The 25,221-nt window shown below is 43.3% G+C and overlaps 1 protein-coding gene across 4 annotated transcripts in view; it reads right to left on the reverse strand.

Moving 5' to 3' along the window:
* Positions 1 to 25,221, reverse strand: part of TSPAN4 (tetraspanin 4) — a 430,281-nt gene that overhangs the window by 375,576 nt on the left and 29,484 nt on the right. Inside the window, exon 1 of one of the 4 annotated variants that reach the window (XM_072118171.1) lies at positions 19,871 to 20,016. The exons of 2 other annotated variants lie outside the window; for them this stretch is intronic. The gene's annotated coding sequence lies outside the window, so the exon portion shown is untranslated. Of the gene's footprint in view, positions 1 to 215; positions 353 to 19,870; positions 20,017 to 25,221 lie in introns of those variants that run through there. One more of the 4 variants, XM_072118170.1, reaches the window with a different exon arrangement.

Here is a 25,221-nt window from a genome sequence, read left to right on the forward strand (position 1 = left end):
TGTTGTGTTTTTTGTATGTATTTTGTATCACAAGTCCAAAATGGTCACCTAGATGGCCACCTACACCTCCCCCCCCACCAGCTCTGATCCTCAGATCCCTTTAAATTCAATAGTACTTGACCAACCAAAGAATCCAACTTAATAGTCATAGTACAGAAGCAAAAGAAAGAAAAATGTGTTCTCTAATAAATAAAGCTTAATTTAATTGTCCTTACCTTTCTAAGCGCCTGGAATGGCCGGGTGCGTATATAATCCAATAAACACACTGATCCCACAGCAACTTAGACAGAGTTTATGGTCCTGAGGCAGTGAGATGAGGAGACAAGACTGCAGCAAGGCGTGTGGTTTACAGGAGGGGAGAACGGAAGAGAGAGTTCATCGCCCGGTTTAATGCCAGAGCACTGAACGGAAGGGGTCAGGCACAGACCCAAAATAGGAACTTGTAAAAGGCCCAGGAATAAATTACCTTCTGCTTCTAGACACATTAGTAAGTGTCCTCTAATAGCAATAACATAAAAGCCATAGAAAAAAAAAAAAACCAACAGCTGAGACTTTCTGATTGCTTTATGAGAAAAAAACTTTTTTTCTCCCTTTTTGGTTAACATTATCGTGACCAGACGATGATCCAATAAAGGTTACAGCGGTGGAAATGAATGTGTCACATCTATCATCTGTAATAAGTTTGCCATAAGACGCAGAGTCGGGGAGAAGGAACCTCTAAGTATTTATTCTCTGCAATGTGGAATTTTATAGTCATGCATAACGCGGGAAGGTCAGCATTGATTCTGCGGCTGATATAATAATTCAGGGCGATGTGACAGCACTCAGCACAGTCGTATATAAAACCAGAGAGAACGGCTGCTGAAATGCAGATCAGAGATATAATCGGGTACACGGAAAATAGAGGATATACATTGGACAGCCAAAAGTTTTAGAATATTCCCATATATACCGTAATCCGTATCATTATGCACTGTGGGTAATCAACGAAGATCCTCATTGACTGCAAGCAGAGATATTGAAAACATTGACAAAAGTAATTACGTGTGTGTGTGTATACACAGTATATATATACTGTATATCATAACTTTGTTGAAACTTTAACAACCATTAATAAGTTCTTCCTTAGTCTTATCCATAGGAAAGCTCATATACAGCATTTGGTAGATGACCAGCTCCTGCAGCCCCCATTTCCCCCAGCTGATTGCAGGGAAGATGCATGGGGGCTTGTTTTATGCAGGACAAGTTGTATTTTGAAATGGCATAATTTTGAGTTACGGAAAAGTTTTTATTATTGTTTCTAAGCTACTGGAGGTAAATTTTGTTTGCTTTGTCCCTTATTGGTTGGGGCTAATAATAAGGGCTAAAATCACAAACTGTGCTATGTCCTGTTTCATGCACCAACCACAGTGCTGGGGATGGGTCTTAGAGCATCATGGAAATATATATTATGCATGGAGGCCTTTCTACATGCAGAACAGCAGTGCCATACTGTGGTCATGATGATACTTTGGCACTACTGGTTTTGCAGGACAGAAGAGACTCTGTGCATCATATATCTCTATGAGGGATGGAGTCCAGACCGTAGGAGTGTGGTTGGTCCGTTAAACAACACAAATGTTTCTTTTAGCCATAACTGATATGCAAAAAACTGAGATGCAAAGTGGCTCTTAAAGGGGTTGTCCACTTTATCAAATAATTGATTGAGGGTTTGTGTAAGGAAAAGTTATTCAGTTTTCCAATATACTTTCTTTATCAATTCCTCACAGTTTTCTAGATCTCTGTTGCTGTTCTGCTATAGGAAGCTTCTATGTTTACTTCCGCTGGATAGAAATCTGTCCAAGATCATGTGATGGACATGCAGGTGCACGGCTCGTTAGTATCGCAGAGTAATCACAGAGTCAGGGTCGCATTTAACACATGCGTTTTAAAAAAAGCAACAGCTTAAGAGAGAGATTTGCCTAGTTAAACAGCTGTTAACACTTGCATTTACAAAATGCTAAATGTTAACACTTGTGTTAACACTTCATCACGAAGACTGTGACGGACCAGGAGCCGCGATGGATGCCGGGGAGCGTCAGAAGGTGAGTTCACTTTTTGTTTTTTTCCTTGACTCAAGTATAAGCATAAGCCGAGTTAGGGTTTTTCAGCGCATTTTTTGTGCTGAAAAACTAGGCTTATACTCGAGTATATATTTGCTGAAAATGGACAATCCCTTTTATTGTCTACTTGAACATGTAATTGCTTGCACAATACATTGCAAAACGCTGGGTTTGCAAAAAACTATACTTTTTGGAGTAAGCCTATCAGGCCCTCTTGTGCTGAGGCAACCCCTTGGCCCCCTGCATTCCAGGAGGGGAACTTCCACTCTCTCTCCACTTGTCATGATCAGTATTGATTGAGTAATCTGAGGGGTTAAGCTGCTGGCATCAGCCCTCTCTCCAGCAGTGAGATGTATAATACTGTGGGCATCTGGCAATGATGATGCCTCGACAATTTCTCAATCCACAGTATTACATTGCTGCATTGTTAAGATGCTGAGCATTAACTACATAATATGAACAAAGAAAGAGTACAGTGTCCCGGCACCAAACGAACCCACACTCCCAGTCCGGTATCCACGGGTGTAAGTCCTGGCAGGTACGGTAAGCCTAATCGCACGGTCTATTCGGTGGTGCTCAGCTTGGAGCAACACAGCAACCCAAATCAATAGTATAAGAAAGCGGAGCGGCACTCACCGGTTGCGTGCGGAAGTACTTTTATTCGTGGTGTGTACAGAGGCAGAACGGGGCCAGGCGACGGGCCGTTTCGCGCTGTTCTAGCGCATCATCAAGCCAACTGACGTCACCTCTATGCGTCGCGCACAATATATGCGCCCGGGCCGAGAGGTGGCGTCATGGCAACAAGAACAATACAATAAAAACGTGACAGTGCAATTAAAACACTACCTAATACATTTTAAAAACATAGGCAGGATCTGCCAAATCAAGGAAATACTTAGACTTTTATATCAAATGAAAAGAGTAATATCTAGTTTATACACCGGAGTAAGTGAGTAACAATGGACAGAAAATGTAAATGCGGTCGTGGGACAGCGAACAGGGGGGATAGGTGACTGTGAGATAGACCGAGTGTAAAGGGGTAACGATTTATAGGAAGACACTCAGGTCATTCCTATCGTTCAACCCCAAAACACCGGTGGCGTCAAACTGGATTATGTATTTTGACTCTTGCATAAGCAATAGTTGACCCCTGTCGCCCCCTACTGGACTAGCCTTAACATGCTCAATCCCCGCAAACATCAACACTCCAGGGTCTCCCCCATGCTGTTGTCTAACATGTTCAATGAGTCGGGGGCACCCCTCCCCTGTGCTGATCGAATTGTAATGTTCCCTAAACCTCACATATAGTTTACGTATAGTCTTCCCAATATAAAAGAATTTACAGGGACAAAAGATAATGTAGACTACAAATGTAGATTTGCAAGAGATGAAAGTTCTTACTTTGTGTGAGACCCCACCAAGGCAAATATCCTTAAGTTGGCTATTGTGGTTGCAGAATCTGCAAGAACCACATCTGAAGTTCCCGATCGGGACACTCTTCTCTAGCCAAGTCTGATCATGGGAAGAAAACTGACTGTGTACAAGTGTCTTACGTATGGTGGGGCAGCGTCTAAAGGCAACAACCGGACGTTGGTGGGTAACCTCCTTGAGGTGTGGGTCCTGTTTTAGGATGCCCCAATTCTTGGTGATAGCTTGGCGTATCGCTGCTTCACATGGGTTGAATTCAAAGGAGAAGGTAAATTTTTTACTTCCATTAGCCTCACCTCCGTCTCTATAGCCCCTAACACTCCGCTTGGTCCTCTTCCTAGTGCTGTCACCTAATAACTCTTTTTGGGACAACGTTAGAACCTTTCCGTAAGCTTCAGAGACAATAGTGTTCGGGTAACCTCTGGCTACTAATCTATCCCCTAATTCCCTAGCCTGCTGATAAAATCGGTTGTCGTCACTATTAATACGTCTAAGCCGTAAGAATTGTGCATAGGGCAGTCCCTTTTTTGTATGGAATGGGTGATAGCTATTAAAATGAAGGAGGGAGTTCGTAGCTGTCTCCTTCCTAAAGGCCGAGGTGTGTAGCTCACCTTGTGTCTCAAAAACCCTGACATCTAAAAACTCGAGGGCTTTCTCACCGTAAACTGCGGTGAAGTGCATATTCATCTGGTTATTGGCGTTCAGATAATCCACGAACTCAAAAAACACCGACCTAGTACCCTCCCAAACAATAAAGATATCGTCCACATAACGATGGAATGCCTTCACGTTTGAGGCAAAAGGATTGTCCAGAGAGTAGACAAGGCGGTTCTCGACAAACGCGAGAAACAAGTTGGCAAAGGTACAGGCAACAGGAGTGCCCATCGCCGTGCCCACTCTCTGGACAAACCAATGGCCATCAAACATGAAGGCATTGTGGGATAGGACGAACTGGAGACCCTCACAGACGAACTCCACAAATGGGGTACTTTTGTTGGCATTGGTAAGGAGGTGGTGGATGCACTGAACGCCTAAGTCCTGTGGGATGCGGGTATATAAACTCTCCACATCGATAGATGCCAAGGTGTAGCTGTCCTTCCAAGATATATCCCTTACTACTTTAAGGAAAGAGTTGGTGTCCTTAAGATAAGATGGCATGTCACTGAGTGTGGGTCGTAGAAGCCAATCTAGGTATTGGGATAGAGGTTCAGTAAGGGAGCCGATTCCTGCCACTATAGGGCGGCCAGGGGGATTGTCCGACGACTTATGTACCTTAGGTAGGAAATACCATACCGGGTACTTTGGGTTAGCGGGTAAAAGTTTGATGGCCGTCTGTTCAGATATAACACCTCTTTCGACGTTCTTCCTAAGGAAAGAACGTAAGAGGGTTTGATACTTCAAAGTAGGGTTGGATGCTAACGGGGTATATGTAGTAGTGTCCTTCAATTGTCTATCTGCTTCCCGCTTGTAATATTCCCTAGTCATAAGGACCACGTTGCCACCCTTGTCCGCTGGCTTCACCACAACATGTTTTAAAGATTGGAGCCAGCGCAAAGCTTGTTTTTCACCTGCCGATAGATTCTCGCGAGCCGTGGGATAAACGAGAGCAGTAACGTCATTTTTAACGCAGCGACAGAAAATGTCAATGGGTGAGCCAGCGGACAAGGGGGGACAAAAAGTGGACCTAACTCCCTTTTTAAAAGCCTCAACCTCAACTTCCAAATCCGGACATCCGTGATCTCCTCCCTCTACAGACTCGGGGGTATCCTCAAGACTTAGCAGACATTCAATGACCGGTATATCCAGATGGGAGGTGGCATCCGAGGGAGAGAATCCCAGAGGGCCAACCATGACTGGGATCTCGCCCTCTTTGCGGCTCCTTGTAAACCCACCGGCGCCTTCCCCGCTCTGAAAGAATTTATGCAGATTCAGTTTGCGCATGCTCTTAAACAGATCAATTTCAAATTGAATAGGGTCAAACACATTGGTCATAGCAAAGTTCAGACCTTTTCTCAAAAGTGACACACAATCATCTGAAAGGGTAAGGTTAGTAAGGTTAATAATATTATTGTCCTCAATGTCCTCAGTGGTGAAGGGGGAACGGAGGGGACATTGGAACCCCTTAATGTTAGGGGGATTGTGGGAGGCGAGGCTGGACAGTTGGACGCCACCGGTGTTTTGGGGTTGAACGATAGGAATGACCTGAGTGTCTTCCTATAAATCGTTACCCCTTTACACTCGGTCTATCTCACAGTCACCTATCCCCCCTGTTCGCTGTCCCACGACCGCATTTACATTTTCTGTCCATTGTTACTCACTTACTCCGGTGTATAAACTAGATATTACTCTTTTCATTTGATATAAAAGTCTAAGTATTTCCTTGATTTGGCAGATCCTGCCTATGTTTTTAAAATGTATTAGGTAGTGTTTTAATTGCACTGTCACGTTTTTATTGTATTGTTCTTGTTGCCATGACGCCACCTCTCGGCCCGGGCGCATATATTGTGCGCGACGCATAGAGGTGACGTCAGTTGGCTTGATGATGCGCTAGAACAGCGCGAAACGGCCCGTCGCCTGGCCCCGTTCTGCCTCTGTACACACCACGAATAAAAGTACTTCCGCACGCAACCGGTGAGTGCCGCTCCGCTTTCTTATACTATTAACTACATAATATCATAGCTCGTGGGGAGAAAGGGCCTCTGAAATGCGCCCATTTAGACAGGGGAAGGAATAAACCTCACCACATTTCAAATTTGATTTGTGGGACTCATTTGCCAAAATTGTTGACATGTAGGTTTCCAAACACTAGGACAGGGGTAGGGAACCTATGGCTCGGGAGCCAGATGTGGCTCTTTTGTTGCCTGCATCTGGCTCTCAGACAGATCTTTAATAACTAGGAATGGCTGCTGTGTCTTAGACTGATCACTGGACACAGGCAGCGATGTTACCGCTGCCTACGTCCTTTGTGCGACCCAGGTGCCATCACCACTATTGTCTAAGACTGGGTCAAAGAGAAGAGCATGCTGTGATTATCTATCTTCTGGGGGGCATGTGCTGTGGCTAGCTATGCACTGGGGGGAATGTGCTGTGGCTAGCTATGCACTGGGGGGCATGTGCTGTGGCTAGCTATGCACTGGGGGGCATGTGCTGTGGCTACCTATAAACTGGGGGGCATGTGCTGTGGCTACCTATAAACTGGGGGGCATGTGCTGTGGCTACCTATGTACTTGGGGGCATGTGCTGTGGCTACCTATGTACTGGGGGCATGTGCTGTGGCTAGCTATCTACTTGGGGGCATGTACTGTGGCTAGCTATATACTTGGGGGCATGTGCTATAGCTACCTATCTACTGGGGGGAATGTTCTGGGGCTACAATCTACTGGGAGGCATTTGCTGCAACTACCTATCTACTGGGAGGCATGTGCATATTGTAGGGCTCTTACAGAATAACATTTTAAAATATGTAGCGTTCATGGCTCTCTCAGCCAAAAAGGTTCCTGACCCCTGCACTAGGATATGTATATTTACATTCTTAATTTTTAACATAAGACATATTCTAAAAAGCATCTCAAAAAAGTGAATGTAGTCTAAAATCAAGTTGTGAAATGTGTGTCCATCTAGTGGTGAGCAGAAGTGGGAAATACCAAAACTAGGCTATTCCAATCATAAAATAATATTCTGGATCTATAGAGACCACCATCCTCCTACAGATGTGCTCTGTGAGAATAGATACTGCAAGTATAGTAAGGGACAAAGCAATAGTCGCAAGGGCAAATCCTGCACTCGTGGCTAACCTTTTGGTTGCTTTAATAAACCATTTGTAGCTAGTCATGCTCTTAGGGTACATTCACACGCGGTATGCCCGCCGTGCAGGCATACCGCCGTGTGCTGGAGAGGAGGAGGAGGTGACCCCTCCTCCCTCCATAGAGAATAGCGGCGCACGGCCGCACACACACCAAAAGATCTTTTTGCGGTGTGCGGGCCGGATCGGTGCCACACATGTGTGGCACCGTATCTGCGCCGCGCCGCTATTGCCGTCTATTGGGCCGTACATGCGGCCGCACGTACGGCCCCACAGACGGCCAGGTGAATGTGCCCTTAGATGAGAAGGGGATACAACTATATCCCATCCAGGAAGTGTAAAGAATGTGCTTGTTTATTAATACAGCAATTAAAGAGAACTCTTAAAGGAGTTTTACCAAGAAAGAAAATTCTCAAATTTCAGTCTCCTAGTGATATATACAATAAAGATCATTTTAACCCCCTTACTTTACAATTTTACTCAGTGTTATTGCTGTTTTAGCTCCTATCACTCCCGTGGCTGCTCAGTGAAAAATCCCAAGGTGTGGGCGGGGACTCTCTAAGCAGATACATTATAATCCATCTAGTTCTGTGGGGTGACAATGTGGTTAGATTATCAGGGTACAGGTGTATATGCACTTCCATCTGGATGATGAGATTCTCAATCTTTTCCCCGTGTACAGCACGGAATGGTGGGGCCACATATATATCCCCCCAGATGGCCATGTGAATGTACCCTTACACTGTTACACTGTGAGCTCTGCCATATCTCACAGATATGTGCCTGTCTCCCCCTTCCTCCGGATCACTTATCTCCTTGTAGTTTGAAGTTCGCAGCCTCTCTCTCTGCTCAACATGTGCTGACAGGATGTGATCAGTGAGTGTCTGTGAGCTCCGTGTAGGGGGCGTTGCTACAGGCACACAGCAGAGACAGACAGAAACTCAGCTCCACAATCTCATCCAAGATAGTGGCCCAAAGTCAGAAGTTACAGGGTCGTGTCTAGGGGCAACTGAAATTGTGTACAGCAGGACTGATAGAGACAGGATGGAATTATATCTGTGAAATGCTGCATTTTTGTTAATAACAGTGAATTAGAGAATGTGATATTTTGTTATCCTGAGTATATTTAAGAAACTTGTCTTTGTGGGAATACCCCTTTAAGCTGCAAGAAATGGATACATAGGGGATATTTATCATACGCTGGCGCTCGTGCAGAGGTCCTGATAAATATCCCCCATAGCCTGTGTGTAGAATGGACAGTAGAAAATATTCCTCAAGTACATATAAGAAACTTGACCTATGGATCTGTTTATGGTGTTGGGAGATATGAATTTTTAGATTTTTTTTAGATTTTTATTTAACTTTTTTCTTACTTTTATTTTTAGTGCTTTTAAGAGCCCCAAGGCTACTTAAATACTACGTCACATGCCGGGTGCATGAAGAGGGCTCATGATATGTTGTTTTAGTTATCAATTGCTACTAAAAGTGATCACAAAAATGATTACTGCTTATAGGATCCCAAGCATCCAGATTCTAGTCAGTAGCAAAACTGATCACTAGCACAGCGGCCTGTAACACGTAGCTTCTATCCCAAGGTATTGTTTTTCAAAGCAATTCAAGGAAATGCATTTTGTAAGAGCTTCTCCCCCTTTTAAGCACATGTACTTTAATCTTGTGTTGCAGAATCTCAGTTTTCTGCTTATCTGCCTTGTTGTCAATACACAAAAGGAAGGAAATAAATCATGGATATTGCCAAGCTGGTCAGCGGATACACAAAGCTCAAGATGAAGTAGAAGACAATAAGTTGTATTTGTCTAAGTAACAAAAAGTAATTTTCTGAGGCTCCTGAATTCGGTTTTTCATCTTGTCTGCAGCAGCCCCTGCTCAGAGTCGGGTTAGATTAGGTGAATGAAGGGCCACCATCAGGGGGGGTTTAATGTGACTTTGTCCAGGGGACCCGAGGAGGAGAAGGGGCCCCAAATCCCAGAAAACCCTCCTCCCTTACCAGGTGCATACAAGGAGGTCCCTTACCTCCTCCCTTACTAGGTGCAATGGGATGCAGAGGATAAATTGCACATTATGCACCTCAGTAAAGGAAGACACCAGGATGGATACAGGGGTCCGATAACGCAGAGCACGCTACTAATTGTCAGCAAAAGGCTCTCTGGGGAAAGAGTTCTGCAACAATACAGACAGGTGGGGTATAAGGAATTCAGCTCACGTCTTCCCTCCCCGCAGATCGATAGGTGAAACATCTTATGATAGACACAGACCTGTTGCTCTTTTATGCTCAGATTCAATGACCTACGGTTAACAGCTTAACACAGATTTGTTTGACAAGGAAATGTGATTAGACTCATGATATGAAATGCAAAGATTCTAAGTACACAGACGAAAGACTGCTACAAGAAATAACATTCTTTAATTAAAAAAAACAGGGCTCTGGAGTCGTGGGTCACAGTTGGGAGTCAGCAACAATCTACCAAAGCCAATTCCTGCTTCTAAATTAGATTATTCTAAATTACATATTTGTAATATGAGTCATTTCATTAGTAAATATATAGTTTGCTACACAACTCATTTCTTAGAGAATTAGGAAGTTTTCTGCATTACTCCACATCCCCTCCCTGAGCAAAACCTGTATCAGGTTTCTGGTTGAATATGACAGCAGTTACTCAGAGCACAGGGGAGGGGATGTGAAGCAGATCAATGTAGAGAGCTGAAGGAATGTAACAAGATACACACATGTATGATTAAATAACACAAGAAGTTTTGCATGTACAGAAAGCTTTGAAATGATGGCTTGTTGTCTTTAAAACAACAATGAATTTCAGGTGCAGACTTTCAAGTTGATGGATCAATGATGACACTGATTGATGTTGTCGCTATCTTTCATGTGGAAGATTCCTTCCACTATGCTTTCCTTTTGGAACAGGAATGAATGTATATTGGGGAATGAATGTTTACAGGTGCATAACAGCAGCTTAACAGAAAAGCAAAGCCTGAAAATGTACTATATTGTGTTTTTTCTCCTTCCTATTTATTCTCCATCCAACCCCGATCACCATGAGAACTCCTCCTTACCCCGTCAAGACATCTTTCGCCACTCACTTCTACAGCCCTGCCTAGCCTCATTAGCAACTGAAATAAATGAATCCCCCCAAACCTCCTAAATTCATTAAATAGAGATATAAAAATAGACCTCATCCTATGAGTATATGCAAACCCGAGAGAGAAACTGATTTGTGTGATTTAAATGGTTACACAGGAGGGAATTTATCATGGGCGCACTGTGGCCCAGTCGTAGTATGGGGTGTGATGAGCCCAATATACTAAGAGGCTCCTGTGAGGAGATTCATTCTATCCCAGGTCCTTCTGTAACCTACACAAGATATAGCAAATGCACCAGGATGGAGTGTCACCAACCTCGCCCAGCATACTCACAATGTAAAAAGTCACAATGTAAATGAAAAAAATAAGTACGGGGAGAAGAAGCTGCAGTGTGGAGCAGGGAGAAGAGCCAGGAAAGAGGATTTATTTTTTCGGGGGGGATCTCCAGTATTATTAGTTTTAAGGGTCTCCTCTGGGGGTCTTCATTATCAGTATGTGTCTGTTCTGGGGGTGTCCAGTATTATAAACTGCTATGTGGTCTCTAGTATTATTCTTATCTGCAATGGGGTCTGCACTATTATTATGCTCTGAATGCAGTATTTGGTGTGGTATGTATTGCTGTACTGTGGTATTTATAATATCTAGGTTAGATTTTGGTACTGTACATTGGTTGTTGGTGCATCTTGTAATGGGACACAGACAACGGAACTAGAGTCTCTGTTGGAAGAGTCCGGAAGAAGGAGTCTGCAGAGAGGTGAACCCCCTGGACCACCGCAGGAAATGAGGATGATGGTACTAGCCGCAACCCGGGACCAGAGTCTAAGTGGCACCTGATATTCACCAGAGCCCGCCGCAAAGCGGGATGGTCTTGCTGCGGCGGAGTGCCACCAGGTCAATTCACGAATGCATAGGACACAGTCCAAGCCTGGGGACAACAGCAGGAGTGCGGCTTGGAAGGATGAGCTGGAACTCACGGCAGGCAAGCAGGCAGCAGATGGCACTGGACCCAGGCAGACAGGAATGGAGAGGTCCTTGGAGGAGAGCTGGTGGCTTGGAGACGTCTGGGAACACGGGAGCCACCAGGAGGTGGAGGCATCTGGAAATGCTGGAGGACAGGAAACACGGAGGCGTCTGGAAATGCTGATGGGCTTTCTCTTCAACAGGAACCGCTGTGGGAAGTGACGTGTGGAAACCTTGGAAGTTCCTTGTAGAATGCTGAAGATCAGGCGGGGAGTGAAGGGAGGGGGATTTTAACGGCGAGCTGGATAAACAAGCTCCAATCATGTGGACGCTGGCCCTTTAAATCATGAAGAGCAGGCGTGCGCACGCCCTAGTGAGTGGGGATGCACGCGGCCTAATCAGGAAGCAGGAGTGTTGGAGATGTGAGTCCGGGCCGGGGGGTTGCCGCGCCACATGGAAGGACAAAGATGCACCCGTGATCTGTACCGAGGACACATCTAAGGTGCTAATTACTTATGTGGCCCCTTAAAGTTGAGCAGTCTGACAGAACGGCCCTTGGACCAATAAATGTTGCTCACCACTTGCCTAAATCCTTGGATCAAGAATAGAACAGACATTTAAAGGACCTGTTAGCTCAATAAGACAATCTAGCTGCACATACTAAAGGAAGAATCTCCCTAGCCTTCCCCCATTTATCGCACTGTTAAATTTCTAGCTTTCTTGGAACATACCTAAAAGCTGTGAAACACTGAGGTACATAGCGATCTGATTGACGGACCTAGCTTCAAGCGGTCCAGCGTATTCATGAGGGGGGCGGTCTGAGGCCGTCCGAGGAGGTGGTGGCTGCAGCATCAAGCCTTGAAGTCACCGTCAGCATCTGGTGTGGGAGTGGTGGCCCGTCTGAGAGAAGCTGAAGAGAGGGGTGTGGCTAGGACCACCCCCACATAAATACGCCGGACTGCTAGAAGTTAGGTCCACCGATCGGACTGCTATGTACCTCAGGGTTTCACAGCTTTTCGGTATGGGGCACACCGCCCAATATGGGGCATTTTTATAATTTGTTAGATGTTTGCGGATTTGGATTCGGTCCATTTTATCACGAGTCCACCAAAATTGTCACCGGCAGCTCTGGCTACAAATAAGTTACCTTTATATATATATATACTGGAAACATTTTATATAGGTATCCTTACGTTTATTTTTTTGCCTTTATTTAGAAGCGTTATAAAGCAGACACATAAAACAATACTTGGGATTCTCTATTTGCTTCATTGCTGGGACAACAGCAATATATTTTCTGCAGTATTGCACAACTCACAAGGAAATAACAAGTAAACATGACACAGAATGCAGTAAGAGCGATCATAATATGATGAGATAACCAGCTACACAAACACACAGATGGCGGCCGACACATATACACATGTAGAGTCCAGCAAACATTAGCATCGTGTGGCAAGAAAGCGGATCAGCTGGCTGGGAAGTGAAGCCGCGCTACCCTATAATCTCACTGACAAAGCTTTACACAAGTGAGACTCAGACTTGCTTCACTTCCTCACCCGACTGACAGCTTCACATTTGTTCTACGCCCAATGCCGGATAGTAATTACCATCCAAACTCTGTAATAAGAATATTAACTGTTACCGGCCTGGGAAAGAGTGAAAAATGTCTTATCGCTGCCCACACCAAAAGGCCTTGTGTATGGTGGGCGCCAGCCATTAGGTAAAGAATCAGCTATAAAAAGAAAACTAATAAATCGGCATATTTCCCCTAGTAACCCAAAGGTCTTTTATATCAAATTTACAGTGCCCAAGGATCTAAGGGTATTAAAGATATTGTAGGTCAGTGATGGCAAACCTTTTAGACACCGAGTGCCCGAACTACAACCAAAACCCACGTATTTTTTTCGCAAAGTGCCGATGCGACAATTTAAACAGTAACTTATTACTCCCTGCTCTGTCACATGTTTAAATTGTATAGGCACCAGAAGGACACCAATACAGTAGAAGGAAGGAGTAGAAGTTTGGATTATCATTGTAGCTTCCTTCTAGGGTCCTGGGCTGCCTAGGACTGCAAGAGACCTTGAGTCCTGTCTGGCGAACTCTGCGCTGGGGTGATGGCGCAGGTGCCCATAGAAAGGGCTCTGAGTGCCACCTCTGGCACCCGTGTCATAGGTTCACCACCACTGTTGTAGGTCATACTACACCCACAACTATAGTTTGCATTTTGGTGGGGGTCCTATGCACACCTTCAGTTATTGTTATTGTTTCCTGTTGAAAGAATCTCATAACGTGTTTCTCTGAAAATAAGACCTACCCAAAAAATAAGCCCGACCATGATATTTTAGCCTTATTTAAGAACAAGGCCCCGAAAATAAGACCTGGTTATAAACGGCTATATCTTCTGAACCATGGCACCTAAATACACTGTTCTGATTCCATTTTAAAGTGGAGAATATCACAAGGGTTGTGTTTCTAGGTGCCACGGAACTGAATATTCACTGTTAAGGTGACAGTTGGGAGTGTAATTTTTATTTGCACAAATTAAATTAATAAGACATCCTCTAACCGATTTCTGTCACCACATTTTTCACAAATACAGCTAGTGACATGTTCCCATAGAGCCCTAGTGACTGAATGACACCCTTCTTTTAGCCAAAAATTGTTCCCCTCAGATTCCCATATATTCAACTTTATAATTTTACCTGGTATCCAAGGATATCCATAACTAGTCGAGGTGGGCGTGGCCTCCTCGGGCTGATTCTAGCAGCTCCTCCCCATGCTTTCTCTTCATACAGCAGTAATGTCATGTGACCAGGGTGACATAATCGCCGGTCCGTTAGCCTTCTAACATTAGCGAGCTGTACACCAACCATTTATCTCATGAAATCACAGCATATCATATCACATGACATCACAGCAGCCTGCATGGAAAGTAGTAGAAGTCTATGCAGGTATGTTGTGATTTTGTATGTGGTCAGATAAGTAAATGGGGTAAAGTTTGCTAATGTTTAGAGGCAGAAGGACCTGTCACCCTGGTCACATGACATTAAGCCACAATCCTCGATTTGCTCTATAGCTCCATAGATACCAGGCAACAATTTTTAGGTAAAAGATTTGTCAGGAACCTGACACTAGCTGTATTTGTGAAAAATGTGGTGACCCTTTAAAATTTCCATATAATAGTCTTGTCTATTTGTATACTTTGTCTACATGAAAGATCATTTATCCTTCTCTTCACTTATCAAGTAGCATGAAGATCTTTCCACCATTAGATTTGGTTACATTCTCTCATGAAAACATTCCAATACAATATCATTCTAAGACCTCATGAACACGACCGTTTAGTTTGGACATGTGCTAGGTTTTTTCCAGCTAACTCATTGGGCTAGATCGCGTCAAGGTACGGTGCGGTGATCAAGCTGACTGCCCACTATGCAAATTATAGAACGGGTCCTATTTCTTCCCCTCTAGGTGGCAACGACAATCAATTTTTAGCATGTTCCATTGCTTTGGGCCCTAAAATGTATAAAAATGGCCAAATGCTAGCCTTGCCATACAATTTTCACAAATGTAGCATGTAGCCACTTTCATTTCAATGGGCAATATGGCCATTCAATTACATCCACCGTACCGTATCAAGAGTGATATAATAGAGCATATCTGATTTTTATAGTATTTCTGTTCCGTATGCACCATAGAATATGTGTTGCATATGCTTGTGGACTGTATATATATTATATATATATGCATGTATATATATGCAGTATCCAGAACCAGTCGGAGGTGCATTCTGTCAGCCAGCCACCATTTGCTAACCCGATGTATTTTATACGGACACAGTATGGATACAGTGCCATATGTGCACATACAGATGAAAAAGTCATGTATATATGGATGTATACAGTGCAGCCTTGCTTCAAAGTAACCAGTTGACTGGTATGTACAGAATGTGGACATTTAATTGATACATTTCAGAGAAATTGCCATTTTATAATTCTCACTGCAGCTCCATCCTTTGTCACTAAACCTAATAATACATTGTTCTCCACTGCCATAGTCTTCTCTATGCTGTGGTCTTCTTCGGCAGATGATCCATGGAAGGCCAATGATGGACAACTACTGCACTCAGAGAAAGATGAATGGTGCCTGTATAGCAGTACTCTTCTTAAACCCTTTTTTCTTATGGCATTCACCGTACGGGTTCAGTGACAATTTTATTTTATTGTACGGGTTGTTACGGACGTTGTAATACCCAATATGTTGCGGTTTTCACTTTTTTATATTTTGTTTGATTATTGCATGGGATTCAGGGGACTTTTATTCTTTCTGAATAATTTTTTTAAATTGCACTTTAAGAAAAAAAACTTTGTATTGCTGTTTTATTTTGTCTCATTTGATCACTTGTTCATTATTATATGCTGCAAGGGGCTAATGTGTATTATATCAAATAACAGAACAATTGTAGTAGCATAGGTCATAGATCTCTATGCACAATGTGAGATGGTTTGGCCTAAATAGTCATTTAATTTGCAATCAAACTAAAATAGGAATAAACAGTACAAAATAATACAGCACAAAGGATTAAGATGAAAGAGAAGAATTAATGTCTTATTATATCTGGAAGAATTTCTTATTGAAAATTCATCAGCGGACGTATTAGTGAAATAATGTGATTATTGACATGGAATACATTAACCTTTTCCACGGTCCGGACTGATTCCCTGATTGAGTCTTTAAGCAGATGTCCACAATCGCCCCGCCGAGGCTCCTTCATGTGTGCCAGTAACATGATAATTCATTTTTAGAATATTTTTTCTCACTAATGATTTGGTGGCTTACACTGAGCTCATTTATTTTTTCTACATGCCGCCAATGTGAAGAAGCTGAGATGTAGTGTAAAGGATGGCGGCGGAAAGCATCACAAGTGTAGATTTCCATTACTTTAGAGTTATTTCGGGATGCACAGTCATAAAATCTGTGTCGGCTTCCTCCTCTGTCCGTGAAGTGCGGCTGAGGAGGTGCTGAGTGTGTCTATCTTGAACACTGTCTTTCCTTACTTACTTATCTCCACACACAACTCTCTCCTGCAGCTACACTCTGATAACCCACTGTGACGGGCAGCTTCTCCCTATACTCACATTACCTCTTTGCACTCTGTTATGTCCGGACCTCAGGAGTCCTGACCCAATCTCTGTTGAAGCTGGGACTGTGATATCACATAAGATTTCTGCCCACCCATGTAAGGGTACTGACCAAAGCAGTTCCTTAGTTGGCTTTGTACTGTTCTTGTGATTCTGATCTCTGTCTTCTGGTACTGTTTAATGGCTTGTGTTCTGACTATTCTCTGCTCTCGTCCTCTTCATACTGACCTGGATCTGCTGACTTCTCTTTTTCTGTACTGTCTTTTTCTTTCTTTGTGTTTGGTGCAGAGAGGGAATGTCTCCTAGTTGTCTCCCCACTGCCTAGGCAGGGAAAACTGGGCAGGTGTTTAGTCTTAGGGCCCAATGTCTCTGTTTCTGTCTCTGTCAGTTCTCTGACCCTGCATTACAACAGTGTTAAGCTTGTTCCCTTTATTCAATTACTGCAACCCTGATATCTTCAGGAGTGAAAGGAAACCTGTCTTGATGTAAATACAGTTCAGTTTATGTACTGTATTTTTAGTACAGGAGGAACTGAACAAATTAATATATAGTTTTGTTGACAAAATTCAGTATAACTTTTAGTTACCGTAATAACTTAATCATTTGAATTCTATTCTGAGGCAGTTAGTGACCATTCTTGCTGATTTATCACTATGATTGTAGTAACTCTTAAAGAAAACAGAGATTTAAATTAATAAAGTAATATTACAAGATCCTATTACATAAGACCACACATCTATCTGCACAACTCCTCCTGCTCACATGCGGACACTATGTACCTACAATCTGCTCAGCTCCCCCTGCTCTATAACATGCTGCCTGCAGATAGGACACTATGTATAATCTGCTCAGCACCTCCTGCTCTAGAACATGCTGCCTGCAGATAGGACACTATGTATTCGGCTCCACCTGCTCTATAACATGCTGCCTGCAGATAGGACACTATGTATAATCTGCTCAGCACCTCCTGCTCTAGAACATGCTGCCTGCAGATAGGACACTATGTACTCGGCTCCACCTGCTCTATAACATGCTGCCTGCAGATAGGACTCTATGTATAATCTGCTCAGCACCTCCTGCTCTAGAACATGCTGCCTGCAGATAGGACACTATGTATAATCTGCTCAGCACCTCCTGCTCTAGAACATGCTGCCTGCAGATAGGACACTATGTACTCGGCTCCACCTGCTCTATAACATGCTGCCTGCAGATAGGACACTATGTATAATCTGCTCAGCACCTCCTGCTCTAGAACATGCTGCCTGCAGATAGGACACTATTTATAATCTGCTCAGCACCTCCTGCTCTAGCACATGCTGCCTGCAGATAGAATACTATGTGGGAGATTTATCAATGCTTCTATGCTAGTTTTTGGCGTAGAAGTGTTGATATAATTGCAAATTCATGCGCAATGCAATTTGTGATTATAAGAGCAATTACTAAAGATTGCATGCTTTTGAAAGACTAGGACCTGGCTTAGTATCGTCTGAGGACCGCCGCCCTCCTACTGTGTCACAAGGCTTAAGTCTCTTGATGTATTCGGCGGGGCACGAAGGGACATGGCCGCTATCATGTGATATTTAATGGGAGAGATGAAAGTAGGGGCACTATCCTGTCTCATTATAATTCAACTGCAGGTCGTCATCTGGGATGGCAGTAATGTAAAAATAATGTCGGTGGTGATCAGCCCGTAATAGAATTCAACATATAAATTGCACGGCAACACAAAAAAAATTGCGGCACTCACCATAAAACTTCTTCTTTAAAATCTTCTTTATTTTATCCAAGCGTAAAAAGGTTAAAGGGGTAGAGATGGGAGCAGGGGTATATATGCAACAGCCTTTTCAAGCTGTCCAGCACTTTCTCTAGCCTTTTGCTTATCATGTCATTGATATAATCACGTACAAGATAGGTTCTGTAAGTTTGTTCTTAAGTTGAATTTGTGTGTAATCCAAAACTGTATATTTTACAATTGTAACTCCACACAAATTTTAAAAATGTTGGGTTGTCCTAAGAACCAGAATTAACAATAAAGCTTCATTGCAGACACCTTTGATAAATGTTTATTGTAGCCTAAGGCTAAAGACTAAGGCTAAAGTACATTAAATCACCAACATCCAGAGGTCCGTTTGTAACTAGGGGTCATCTGTAAGTCAGGTGTTCTTAAGGAGGGGACCGCCTGTATATATATATTTGTGATATTTAGGATACATTTCCCCAATTTAAATTCTGCTCACCTCCTCCGGCTATACAACATGCTGGCTGCAATAAGGACACTATGTGCAATCTGCTCAGCTCTTCCTGCTCTATAATATGCCGCATGCATATTCAGCAGCATATCAGATTTATGGGTGGGACTGGATTCAATTTACACCCAAACTTGAGCCTAAACAGGAGTTGCAAATTCATGAATTCAGTCCTATTGTGAAATCTTGGCTATGCCAAACATAGGGTAATTTATCATTAGGCGGTTCCTTACGACAGTTCTATGTCTTTCGAGCTCCGCTGCTGTCAGATTCCTTAAAGTGGCTTTGGCCCTGGATAAATCTTCTGGGAGTGTCTTTTGGGGTTGTTTGTGACAGATGCATAAAAAAAATCAGAACACAGAAAAGAGTAGGGACTGGCGTCAATTTGTACAAAAACTTACGCCTAAACGTAAAGTCATCAATCATAAATTCAGTCCTATTGTGAAAACTAGTCTATGCAAATAATGAATTGGATGCAAGCGGGGTCTATGTCAAAGTGATTTAGCACAACGGAAAGATTCAAAACAGCATTCGTATAACAACTGCGCCAAAACAACGCCAAACATAGACAAAAAAAAACTATGATACCCCCAATTAATTTGGGGCAAGCAGGGTCTATGCCAAATTGACAAGTCCTCTGTTGATTTGGCAAAAAGGAAAGATCCAAATGCTGCGTAAAAAATATCAAGTATAGAAATGGAATAAAATCGTATCCGTTTTCGGCTAGTGCAGCATCGCTGAAGAATTATCGCTATGTAAATTCTGCTGTCATTCTGCTATGTACTGTATGTAGCTAGCCTAAGAACATAAGCCATATTTCTGCTATTTCTATATGATGTCTATATGCCCTACTAAAACATACATAACATGTAAACCCTACACAACTATACCGAGTATTAGCTTCATGCCAGTTCCAGTCACCAGTAGTCAGAGGAGTTAAAAGTGATATAATAAAACACTGTAAAACTGTAAAGAAAATGAAGAATTCAGAATAGAAAAAAAAAACTGCAATCACATAAAAGTGTCACATACAGCTTAGGAAGCAAGTTTCATCGCATTCATTCATCAGCCATGTACCTTTATTCCTGTAAGCAGAATTTTTTTCACTTCAGAGGGAATTTTCTAATGTGTTGAAAAGTCAAAAGATAAATCCAAAAGGTCACCGAGGGAAGCTGACAGTGAATGATCAGAGGTAATAAATGTTTGCAAGTGTCAGAAATAATAAACAGGGAGAATGTCCGCTAGTTGGTATTTACTGCGGAGGACAATAGGAGGATTTAGTAAGAAAATATCCCTATTATACAGATGACAGAAGTTGTACAGTATTGGTGAGCGCAGCAGGGAGGGGAAGAGAGGGATTTCTATTGCATGTTAACGCATAACTCGCTTTGATCCTGTTGATTTATCTTACTGACGTTAAAGCTTAGAGTCAAAAGACAGTACAGAGCCATCATCTGTACAGAGTGAGACAGGACATCCATCAGGGCGCTGTGTAATCCGCTCCTAAAGCCAACTAGCTGTGCGACTTAACGCTTTCACTGCGGCCAGGAATGCCCTGGGCAGCAGGAATATCCATTCCAAAAATTGTGGTAAGAATTGGAATTAAATTTCCACTACTAAATTTATAACACATATTTACACATTGCAATAGAACAATGAAATAATTCCATTTCTCTTAATAATAATTGCTCTGGTTGGTTAAAAGTTGATTTTAAAAGGAAGGAGGCCATGGATAACAAATATAAGAAGATTAGAGCAGTCACAGTGCCTGGATCTATGAGTAAGTGTCCCTGGTTTATTAAGATGGATTTTGATTTCATTAAATAAAAATCTTCAAGTCAACCTACAAATCCTGAGTCTACTTACTTCCTACAACAATAATGTTGCATACACGGTGATACACCATTTATTTGACCTCTGGTCATTGGTCTCAAGAGTGAAATGCCAGTTATCCCCACTGAGGCCTACAATACAGTATGTAGCTGCAGTTATATAAAAGATGCAGGTGACTTTGTCTCTGTAGAAAGGAGGCAAAGACTGTATAATGTATAACTGCCTGCAGAAAGTAGAGGGGAATCTGCTCCATCACGCTGACACATCTTTTACTTTGATGTATCAGCAGGATCACTAAGGTCATAGGAGAGAAGCACTGAGCGACAATGGTGTGAATTAAAGCACTTGGGGTAAGAGAGAAACTTACCCCCTCATCCTCATAGCCTGCAAGCTCTTGAGTTACCTCCTTCATCCTCATAGACTGTAAGCTCTTGTGTCACCCCTCATCCTCATAGACTGTAAGCTCGTGTCCCCCCTCATCCTCATAGATTGTAAGCTCTTGAGTTACCTCCTTCATCCTCATAGATGTAAGCACGTGTCCCTCCCCCATTCTCATAGATAGACTGTAAGCTCTTATGTCACCTCCTCATTTTCATAGACTGTAAGCTTGTGTCCTCCCCTCATCCTCATAGACTGTAAGCTCTTGAGTTACCTCCTTCATCCTCATAAATGTAAGCACGTGTGCCCCCTCATCCTCATAGACTGTAAGCTCTTGTGTTATCCCCTCATCCTCATAGACTGTAAGCTCTTGTGTCACCCCTCATCCTCATAGACTGTAAGCTCTTGTGTCACCCCTCATCCTCATAGACTGTAAGCTCTTGTGTCATCCCCTCATCCTCATAGACTGTAAGCTCTTGTGTCACTTCCTCATCCTCATAGACTGTAAGTTCTTGTGTCATCCCCTCATCCTCATAGACTGTAAGCTCTTGTGTCATCCCCTCATCCTCATAGACTGTAAGCTCTTGTGTCATCCCCCTCATCCTCATAGACTGTAAGCTCTTGTGTCACTTCCTCATCCTCATAGACTGTAAGCTCTTGTGTCACCCCCTCATCCTCATGGACTGTAAGCTCTTGTGTCACCCCCTCATCCTCATAGACTGTAAGCTCTTGTGTTACCCCCTCATCCTCATAGCCTGCAAGCTCTTGAGTTACCTCCTTCATCCTCATAGACTGTAAGCTCTTGTGTCACCCCTCATCCTCATAGACTGTAAGATCGAGTCCCCCCTCATCCTCATAGATTGTAAGCTCTTGAGTTACCTCCTTCATCCTCATAGATGTAAGCACGTGTCCCTCCCCCATTCTCATAGATAGACTGTAAGCTCTTATGTCACCTCCTCATTTTCATAGACTGTAAGCTTGTGTCCTCCCCTCATCCTCATAGACTGTAAGCTCTTGAGTTACCTCCTTCATCCTCATAAATGTAAGCCAGTGTGCCCCCTCATCCTCATAGACTGTAAGCTCTTGTGTTATCCCCTCATCCTCATAGACTGTAAGCTCTTGTGTCACCCCCTCATCCTCATAGACTGTAAGCTCTTGTGTCACTTCCTCATCCTCATAGACTGTAAGCTCTTGTGTCATCCCCCTCATCCTCATAGACTGTAAGCTCTTGTGTCACTTCCTCATCCTCATAGACTGTAAGCTCTTGTGTCACCCCCTCATCCTCATGGACTGTAAGCTCTTGTGTCACCCCCTCATCCTCATAGACTCTAAGCTCTTGTGTTACCCCCTCATCCTCATAGCCTGCAAGCTCTTGAGTTACCTCCTTCATCCTCATAGACTGTAAGCTCTTGTGTCACCCCTCATCCTCATAGACTGTAAGCTCGTGTCCCCCCTCATCCTCATAGACTGTAAGCTCTTGTGTTACCCCCTCATCCTCATAGACTGTAAGCTCTTGTGTCACCCCCTCATCCTCATGGACTGTAAGCTCTTGTGTCACCCCCTCATCCTCATAGACTGTAAGCTCTTGTGTTACCCCCTCATCCTCATAGACTGTAAGCTCTTGTGTCATCCCCTCATCCTCATAGACTGTAAGCTCTTGTGTCACCCCCTCATCCTCATAGACTGTAAGCTCTTGTGTCATCCCCTCATCCTCATAGACTGTAAGCTCTTGTGTCACTTCCTCATCCTCATAGACTGTAAGCTCTTGTGTCACCCCCTCATCCTCATGGACTGTAAGCTCTTGTGTCACCCCCTCATCCTCATAGACTGTAAGCTCTTGTGTTACCCCCTCATCCTCATAGACTGTAAGCTCTTGTGTCACCCCCTCATCCTCATAGACTGTAAGCTCTTGCTTCACCCCCTCCTCCTATTGTTTTATATGACTGTTATTACTCAGTAATGTCTTTTTATTTGTAAATGTTCCCCAGAAGTGCTATGGACTGTGATGTTGTTTTATAAATAAAGATTATTATTATTTATCTGTAACTTCTATGTCTCCCAATCAGAGCAAATTCAGAATGAAAGACAGGTTAGCAGGAAGGATGGGTCTAGGGGGGTAGGGATGGGAAGTCTGCCTCTTTTTAGCAAGCTGGATCGTTAGGCTCCGCTCACTAAGAAGAGCCGGCTCTACTGGTTCCTGAACAACTCCCTATTAAAGGGCACCTACCACCACAAATCTACCTATAAAGGTAGATCGGGTGGTAGGTGAATCAATGGGACGTGAGCATAGCCCTTTTAAGGGCTAATCCTCACGTCCCCGCACTGTTTTATAAACTTTTATTACCCTAATATGTTAATTTACTTATGCGGCTACTGGGGCGTGGAGTAGCCGCATCTGAGGTTACACGAGGCGGCTACTCCACGCCCCGGTAGCCACATTACCCCTCCTACTCACCATGTTCGGCGCGCAGCTGCTCGTAGCTGCGCGCCCTCGTCCACCGATCCTGACGTCTGCGCATGCGCAGAACAGCAGGCCCGCGCCTGCGCGGTCACTGCTCTGAAGCCGGGGCTGCGCAGGCGCGGGCCTGCTGTTCTGCGCATGCGCAGACGTCAGGATCGGCGGACGAGGGCGCGCAGCTACGAGCAGCTGCGCGCCGAACATGGTGAGTAGGAGGGGTAATGTGGCTACCGGGGCGTGGAGTAGCCGCCTCGTGTAACCTCAGATGCGGCTACTCCACGCCCCAGTAGCCACATAAGTAAATTAACATATTAGGGTAATAAAAGTTTATAAAACAGTGCGGGGACGTGAGGATTAGCCCTTAAAAGGGCTATCCTCACGTCCCATTGATTCACCTACCACCCGATCTACCTTTATAGGTAGATTTGTGGTGGTAGGTTTCCTTTAAATATATACATACTTAAGAACATCCAACTTACAGACGACCTCTAGTTACAAACGGACCTCTGGTCTAATTGGTAGTTTACACTCCTTTAGCCTTAGGCTAGAATAAATATCTATAACAGTTATTAAAGTTGTCTGCAATTAAACTTTGTTATTGGGACAATCCAACATTTTTAAAATCCAATTGTCACAGAGACCAAAAAAAAATTAGTCTGAAACTACAATTATAAAATATACAGTTACGACTTCAATTCAACTAAATTCAGAATAAACCTATAGAACCTATCTTGTACATAACCCAGGGACTGCCTGTAATACCATAGGAAGCCACAGTCCAGCTAGTCACCCCACTCCACACCACTTTTAACCGGATCAGGTTAAAGGGGACGTGGTGAGTTGGTTAGGGGAGGGGCTAAGTAATCCATCGATACACTGTAGGGAGCCGGCTCATTTGTGAACGACACACCACTATAGGGAAGAATCCGGATAACAGAAGAAATTTCTCTACTAAAATCGGTTATAACATTTGAGTATTACGTTGATTTATGCAAAGTTTGTACAAATTTCACAGATATACTATCCTTAAACATAATACACCACTAATAGCTGCATACATTTCCAAGCTATCATTTAATAGCAACAGCTGCTACATGTAAAAATGAGGAATTCCGTGAAAAAATAAAAAAAACAAGGAAGTTCAATGATGTAAATCGCAGGTCATGAACCTCAATGTGTTTAGAATTTCATTCAATAAAACACATCACACAGCAAAGTGGGTCTTCTATATAAACTCCCTTTGTATATTAGATTTCCATCCACTTCCACAAAATAACAAACTATGATTCTCTACAAGTCAGCAGGGATTTATTCCAAGTACAAATAGACATTGTGGCCAAATTAACACCATTGCGCTTGTAGTGTAGTTATCTGGAGTTATGCAATGTGATCCGTGTGAATGACGCAGCCGCAAATGGCCATGGATACCAATGTCAAAACAACAGATTATCTCATGGAGATGTTACATGAGAAGATAATAAGTTTAAGACACATTAATGTACAATTATCTTCTAAAATCTTGAGAAATACAACATAAAATATAATTACGCAGAGACGCGGCCTCCTCCCACGTTCTATCAGATACCAAGTGCAACCTACCCTCTCCCATCTACCACCTACATGGATCATGATATCTGGCTATAGTTATCACAAACTTCAGATTTTCTCCCAATAAAGGAGGTTTGGAACATATGGCGTTGATTTACAAAGGATTTACTATCTGATCTATTTTGTGGGGCAAGTTGAACCGCTTGGGTTA

Source organism: Engystomops pustulosus, chromosome 7 (assembly GCF_040894005.1).
Source record: "Engystomops pustulosus chromosome 7, aEngPut4.maternal, whole genome shotgun sequence".
Classification (NCBI taxonomy): Eukaryota; Metazoa; Chordata; class Amphibia; order Anura; family Leptodactylidae; genus Engystomops; species Engystomops pustulosus.